Genomic DNA, 8,734 nt, shown 5'->3' with positions numbered 1-8,734 from the left:
GCTTCTTCACCATGCACAGTGACAATCTTACCATTCCTCATGAACTTGAGCTTTTGATGCAAAGTAGAAGTTACTGCTCCAGCGTCGTGGATCCACGGCCTTCCAAGGAGACAACTGTAAGAAGCATTGATGTCCATGACTTGGAAAGTAATCTGAAATGTCTCAGGACCAATGGTAATTGGCAAGTCTACTTCCCCAAGAACATCTTTGCGGGATCCGTCGAAAGCTTTAACCAGATAGCTACTTCCCCTTAAGGAGATTCCATGATGACTCAACTGCCTTAGTGTAGATTCCGGCATTACATTCAAAGATGATCCAGTGTCCACCAACACATTGGATATCATGTCAGACTTGCAGTGCACTGAGCTATGTAGAGCCAAATTGTGGTGTTTCCCTGCTTCGGGGAGTTCATCGTCACCAAACCCCAGGTTATTGCAAGCAGTAATGCTGCCCACTATTCCATTGAACTGATCCACAGAGACTTCATGATTAACATAAGCTTGCTCAAGTACTTTCATCAACACTTTCCTGTGAGCTTCTGAGCTCATGAGCAGAGACAAGATGGATATCTTTGACGGAGTTTGCAGCAGCTGGTCAACAATCTTATAGTCACTCTTCTTAATAAGCCTCAGAATCTCATCCAGATTAGACTCTTCAATAGATTGGCCTGATGGGCTGGGATTTTTGTCAACAGGAGGAGCAACTGGTGGAGTTATCGTGGCAATGGGTGTAACCACCTTCTTTTGGAACAAGGGTGGACGGACTTTTCCGCTTCTCAGAGCTGTAATTTCACCGGCAACATTGTCAACTGTAGCTGGGGATACCAGAGGCACCTCCACTCCATTCTCAATCATGGTTGCATTGTATTTGTAAGGAATTTCCTTTGTAGAGGCATAAGACACCGGACCAGGTAACCTGATCACCAAGGGCTCAACATTCCTTGTCTGAGATACACTTTCAACAGGAGAGTCATGGAACACTGGCACAATCACATATACATCACTGGCAATCAAGTGCTTGTCGTCCATCAGGCTCTGGATATCATCTTGCACTACACAACAACCCATAGGATTCTGAAGACATCCTGAACAAGAAGCATGATCGTGACTGAACAAAGAAGCCTGGCAAAGTTTGATATGTAACGGTACCAAAGGAGTAACAACATTGCGGACATCCAACATTGGCTCCTCTTGAGGAACAGAGATTCTTTCGAAAGCCTCGATCATATTAACAGCAGCATGGTTTGGAAGTGGATTGTCAAGAACATGAGGGACACTGTTTTCAAAAGTCAACCGTCCCTTTTCTATCAGGTCTTTCACAATATATTTCAGAGCAAAGCAACCTTCAACATCATGGCCTTGAGCACCCTGATGGAATTCACATGTTAGATCCTGTCGGAACCTGGGAGGCAATGGATTAGGCGGAGGCTTGCCTGGTCTAGTGACACAGTGTCCCTTAGCCAGTAGAGTTGGGAACAGCTCACCATACCGCATTGGTATTGGTGGAAAAGAGGGTTTGGGTCGGGGACCCTGTTGTTGTTGCCGTTGCTGTTGAGCAGGAGGCTGTTGTTGTACTTGCTGAGTGATGGCGTAGACGGGCACTGGTGGTTGACCCGGTGGCAGAGGGTACTGCTGGTAGAATGGCGGGAAGAAAGGATGTTGAGAGTACTGCATGTAGTGATAGGGCAGAGATAATTGTGTAGCAGCTGCAGATGGGTTACCAGATACCATCCCTACTTCAGATTCTTTCCTCTTATGGTGGCCATTACCATACTTCTTTGGTGCACTGGCTGAAGATTCACCCTTTTCAAGAACAATGATACCCTCTCTGACAGCCTCCTCTAGACGAGTTCCCATAGTAACCATGTCGGAGAAGTTGTTTGGAGCAGAGACTATCATTCTTTCCTTATATTCCTTCTCCAGAGTCTTCAGGAATGTTTGTGTTAACTCTTCCTCATCAAGTCGAGGAGAAACACGGGCAGCTACCCCTCTCCACCTCTGAGCATATTCACGGAAGGTTTCATCTGATTTCTGAGACAAGGCCTTAAGGGAGTCCCTATTTGGCTTCAAGCGAGTGTTGAATTCATAATGACTTTCAAAAGCAGCAGCGAGTTCCTCAAAAGTATGAATGTTGTCTTTGCTCAAACTAGTGTACTAATCTGCTGCATCGTCTGTCAAACTACTCTGGAAGCAATGGATCATCAGTGCGTCATTATCTGCGTAGTTAGCCATCTTTCGGACGTACCGGATGACATGGTTGTGTGGACAAGAAATTCCATTGTATTTGTCAAATTCTGGCTCTTTGAATTTCTTAGGAACCTCAAATCGGGACACCAAGCATAGGTCACGAGCTTTAGCGGGAGCACCATTGTTTCCACGGCTAGCCTTGACCTCACGGAGTTCTCCAGCCAACTCCTTCAATTGTCTCTTCATAGCTTCCATTGCGGGATCTTGTCCGCGCGGAGTGTCAACATCAATCAGCTGTTGCACGGTGTGTACAATAGGGTCGGTAACAACAGTAGTCACTTGAGGCATAGCAGTGGATACAGGAATCTGTCCTTGACCAGCAAAACCAGAGACACCAGCAGCAGTATTAGGAGAGTAGTAAGCTGAGAGGCCATAAGGACGGCCGTTGGGCATAACAAACCGAGCATCGGTAGCCACAGCATACAGTGGGATAGAGGGAATTGCTTCAGTAGAGACTGGAACAGATGTGGCTGGTTGTTCCTGTGCAGCCATCATAGTGGACATAGCGTCGTGAGCCTTAGCCAAGTCTTCTTTCATAGCAGCCAATTCGGCACGGAGCTGAGCATTTTCTTCTTCAAAGTTAGCCATCATTCTTCTCTTGTGAAATCTTGTTTGATGAACTCAATCTGGTTGGTAGACTTTGCGAACACGAGCCACTTTTCAGACTGCGACGGACAAACCCAGGAGGCAATGAGCACGAGAGAAGTTTTTTGTGACCAATGGATGCATATGATGCATGAAATGTGTTAATGCATATGCAAAGAGACTCTTTTTTGTGCTATCGAAGGGTTTTAGACAAATTAGAAACTTGTAAACATTACTAAACAGCAATTAACAAGAACGGGAAACAACCAACATATAGTTTTACAAGACAATTTCGACATAAACAAATGGAAATCACAACAGGAAATGGAGATCCTCAAGCATAGGAAGTGGAAGCGTCATCCTCAGACTCAGACTCATAGCTGCAGTATCGTGCATAGAAGTCACGGGCACCCCTAGCCCTCTTGGAGTCTCTCATAAGCAACCTGTTTTTCTCTTCAATCTCTCTCTTAGCCTTAGCTAACTCTTTCTTCAGTGTCAAGACCTCATGAGTCTGCTGCTCATCCTTTCCATCCAAAGTTATGATCAAGTTCTCAGCCTCATAGTATCTAGCCCTCCACTGATGCTTCTCCCGACTCTCCATAGCTAGATGCTCCCGATACATCTCCTGGGTAGGTGGGAGTAGAGGCAAAGGCATGGTAGGAATAGATGCAGACACATATCTCATAGAGGGGTAAGGCATACCAATCTCCTCAGCTTGGTTTATCACCCACTGTGTATAGGCCTCATGAGCAACACAGGACCTTACACCCATGTGCCTCACCTCTTTCTTCCGAAGCTTAGACCAAGCTTCCATGAAATCCTCTCTTATCCCAGTGGGAGCATTGGAGTAGTGAAAGAAATAAGGAGCTGTAGCAAGATTGATGGGCTTTTCTTTCATCGGGAAACCAAATTGTCGCAAGGCGAACTCCGGGTTATAGTTGATTCCACCCCGGGTACCAAGAAGAGGTACATTAAGAAACTTTCCACCACCAAAGATGATTTCCTTGACTCTAGAAGCGGGAGTAAGCCAAACCACTTCATTAGAAGTGAGAGCCATAATCCTCTGTGAAATGGACAAATTCTCCGGATTGTCGTGGAAAGACTCCGGAAGGTGCGAAATAAACCACCTATAGAGGAGAGGCACACAACAAAGAATATATCCACGACCTTTGCCGGAACGATCGTGAATAGCATGGTATGTGTCAGCTAGCAAGGTAGGAACCGGATTCTTGGAGTGGAAGATCATAATAGCATTCATGTCCACGAAGTCATCAAGATTTGGAAAGAGAATAAGCCCATAGATGAGGAGTGCAAGAATAGCCTCAAGAGTGTCCTGACAAGTGGTATTGAGGTTGGCTTTCCCAAGAAGATACTCGGAAGTGAACCCTCGGATACGAGCCTTAGTGACAAGATTCTTGGAGACATCGGAGGTTGTAAGATGGAGATCTTTAGCAATAACCAAAGAAGTAGGAGGATGCTCAAGTCCCGCAAAGGGCACCCCCTTAGCAATAGCTAGACCCATCAAGTGAGAATAAGCCTCTAGAGTAGGCACCAACTGAAAGTCTGGGAAAGTAAAGCACCGATACTTCTGATCATAGAATTGCACTAGAGTGTGCACAAGCTTCTCATCCACATTAGTATGAAGAATAGGAAGTAAAGCCCCATAACGGTGTCGGAAACCAGTCGGATCCTCGACCTTGAGTGCCAAATCTCTCAAACTAGCCAAATCCACTTCCTTAAACTTGTAGGACTTAGTCTTCTTCATTCCTACAACGTTTACAAATTCAATTTGTCTAAGCCCTTTGATAACAATGCATGGAAAAAGGTTTTATGCATGTATGCATGTATGCATGAATGCATGATTATGTTCAAGTTCGGAGAAAACATGGTGGGTTGAAGTTCAAAGTCGAGGAGTCATGGGTGGGCACGGCGTCCGGTGAAACTAGGGCTTTAGGAAATAGTAACCGGGTTCTAAAAAGGTTCCCAAGTTGCAACCTCTCCGACGTACATCACGGTGTCACGAGACAACACTCGCTCCATGATTATACGTGGAAGGTCTAACTTGAGTGTAGTATCGCATGACGACTAAAACTCGAGACAACACTCGGTTTAGCGTCCGCACTACATCCTAGAAAATGGCCATGGATGGGTTTGGTTATCTACGGTTCATAGTGTCATAGAACAATTAGAAGTAAAGTGCCTAAACGCGACAACACGCGCCGACAACATCACCCCCAAAATGCCTCAGCTATGTGGGATTGATCGCATAATCCAAAACACGAGGCAACCCCCGGAATGAATTGTCGATTATATCCCTCCTAAATTCTAAGTTCACTCAGCCCGGGTGCAGGACTTTTGATATTCTCACCCCACACGTTTACAAGAAATTAAACATTTATTCACATAGGAAAGCAAGTGAAAGAAACAAGTAAAAAGAGCGCAAGCGTGGAAATAAAGACTAGGCGTAACTCTCGAATCTCCCCAGTGAAGTCGCCAGCTGTTTTATCTTGGTTTTCGGGTGTCAAACATTGATTACGTTTGAACCTTTTTAACCGGTGATATCTTATTTTTTCTTGGGAAGGGAAAAAGTAAGCAAAACCCTTGAGAATCGAGGTCCGGGAGTTGTTTTCGCTACGGGAAGGTGTTAGGCACCCATAACGACTATAGTATCCTATAGGAACCGTCTTTAATTTCTACGCGCGCGCTTTATTTTTAAATGCTATTTTGAAATGATATTTACACCTAAGAGTTACTAAATGAAGAATTGGAGGGAGAAGAATGTTTTTGAATTTTTGTTTTATTTGAATTGAAGGAATTTTGTTCCTTGCCTACGTACCCGTTTAAGGGATCAAATCCACCGTAGTTCTCTTCCAAAAATGTTTTTATTTTTGTTGGTTGATTTTAAGTTTGAAAATGGAATTTTGAAGAATAGAAAGAGGCCTCAAGGGCATGAGATTTAGAAAAGGTGAGGTGGAATTAGTTATTTGCAAAAACAAGTCAAAGTATGATTAAAGTTCATTGAAATTTGATTAAGAAAATAAAAGGGAAAATTACAATGGGATTTTGATCCCAAGGTTTATTTAGAAAAAAGGTTTGAGTGATGTTGTTCACATTTTTTTGGAAAATTGATTTTTTCTAAGTATAAAGCCTAAACATTCATCTAAACATACAATCCTAAACATACATCTAAACATGCATATTCTAGCTATATATCTAAAGTGATGTGTGTGCATGTGTCGGTGCTTGTGTCGGTGTACATTATTAGAGTCCATTGTCCTTTACATCATTGGCCTAGATACATTCTATGGTCTTGCAAGAAATTAAAAATTGCATGAAGTAAAATATTACAAAAGCTCCTAAGTGTTACATTCTAAGCCTTGGTACAAATTAAATTGCAAGAAGATAAAGGTGAATATGAGATGAGATGGGAATGCTTATGAAGTGATATGAGACATGAAATGAAATGGTTAGTAACACATGGTAATATCAAAAGAAATAAAGCAAGAGAAACACTACCACACAAAGCATAGGAAACACTCCAAAATAAAGGTAAAATAAGTGCAAAACATGACCAAATCTTACTCATAAAATGCAAGAGCCATATAACCTATAATTCTCCCATTCCAACACACTTTAAAAGGTTTAGAATCAGATTTTGGAATGGGAATTAAGGCAACATGATTAACTTGACATTTGGAAGCAAACTTAGACATATTTGCATTATTTACTTACACTAGTAACTTGTAAACTAAGTAACCTATCAAGATTCACAATTATGCAGCAATATCAAACACAAACAGTAGCTAAAACTTCATAGAGATCAAGTGGTATAGGTCCCAAGCATTCATCAAGAAATTGGAATTGGAATCAAGCAAATTTTCATCAATTTTTAACACCAAATATCACAAAATAGCAAGGAAATTGACCACATTATTTTTACCAATTTTAATATGCAAAAAAAAAATATCACAAAATACTACAAAAATATCAAGAAGCCTACATGAATTTTTTGGGAATTTTTGAAGGATTTTAGACACAAGAAAAATGTAAAATTTCACAAACTTTATCAAAAAAAAATAACAAACAACCAACAAGAAAAATTCCACACACATTTTTAATCCAGAAAAACAGATCAAAAAAAACAAGAAAACTAGAAAAATTTTAGGAAGCTTATTAAAGTTTTCAAGTGAGACAGGGGTGTAAAAAGTTAAAGCGTAGTAGTAAAATAGCAAGAAAATCTAAGGAACTAAGGAAAACTACCAGACCTAAGGTCCAGGCCCAAGCACCAACTGGATTTGGGTCTCAGGAAGCCACGTGAGCCACACGATGGATCCAGAGACCCAAGCCCTCAGATCTAACGGCGCTCATGCATCCACTAAAATGAAGGTTGACAGTGGCCGTAAGATCAAAGATCTAACGGCTCACAAGAAGGGCGCACGGTGAGCTTCCTAGACGCGCCCACACTGGATTGGGGAGGGGTATATAAACATATTAACACATGGCAGCTCATTTCTAACCCTAATCTTCTAACCTCTCCGCCGTTCTTCTCCCTCGTTCTCCCATCCTCCATCCATTTTCTTCCTACCACACTCATGGATTCAAACCACATATCACAAATAAACCACACATCAACACAGTTTGGGCAAAACGTTTTGGATCTTGGTACTTTTTCGAAGAGAATCCGTTCGAAATGCTTCGATGTTGTTGTTTTTTGAAGGAAACCGTTTGAAATGATTCGATCTAAGCATTTCTCCATGGAATCAGTTCGAAACGTTTCGATCTTGCTACTTTTTGACGAAAGTCGTTTGAAATGATTCGATCTGGATATTTCTTGTTTGAAATGCTTCGACCTGGATATTTTTCTGAAGAAAATCATTCGAAATGTTTCAAACTTGATGTTTTCTGAAGAACACCGTTTAAAACGTTTCAATCCAGATTTTTTCGAAGAAAGTCGTTCGAATCACTTTAAACTTGATATTTTTTGAGGAAAATCAAATCGAAATGTTTCAAACCGCACTGATTCGAACGGATTCTATCCTAATCCTTCACAAATTCGAAACGTTTTGGATTTTGAAGCTTTCTTGGAATTGAAACCCTAATCTGATTCGTTTCTTATGCTAATGATGAATTTACACTCTGAATTAAAAGTAAACGGTGAATCTTTATGATTTTTGTGTTTTAGGGTTTCAATTTTCAACTCATTCGAATTTTTCAAGCTTTTCACTCGGATTCACCGTTTATCTTTAATACGAAGCTTCAATGATGAATTATGAGAAGATTTTTCGTATTTTTACCTGAATGTGCTTGGAGATTTGAACAAGTGGATCCTTGCGAGCTTTGGATTCTTCTGGTAAGCTTCAAAGCCGAAAATAAATCGGCGTTCAATCTTCTTCTTCTTCGAACTGGTTTGATCTTGCTTCAATTTCTCTTCTTCTCTCTCTCAAATCTTCTTGTGATCGTCTTTAGACTTGAATTGCAAGAAGACGAAGGAAAAATAGTTCGATGATGATGATTTTCGTGGAAAATCTCTGAGAACAATCCTAACTCAAAAGGATTTTGTTGAATTGAATGCTTCGGTTTTGATTCTCTCGAAATTCATGTTGATTTTGAATGTTTGATGATGAATTTTGCGAAAACTGGTACGAATTTGAGTTTGTGTGGTGGTTTCTGAGTTTGTTACGATTCTATTAGGGTGGCGCGTGGGGCGCGTGGAAATGAGTGGTGACTGTGTTTTGGTGAGTTGGCAATGAATGTGTGGCTCTGTGATGATGATGTGTTGTATTTATAGCTGACATGTGTACTTGCAACCCAGTAGAAAGTTGACACCTGGACTGGACTCTAACTGATTCGGCTTGGCTTATTTTGGACATTTGGACCTTTTTGCAATTTTGGAACTCTTAAGG

Source organism: Medicago sativa, chromosome 4, assembly GCF_051527215.1.
Source record: "Medicago sativa cultivar Bolivia chromosome 4, Bolivia_mono, whole genome shotgun sequence".
NCBI lineage: Eukaryota > Viridiplantae > Streptophyta > Magnoliopsida > Fabales > Fabaceae > Medicago > Medicago sativa.
Note: the sequence above shows the minus strand (reverse complement) of the source record.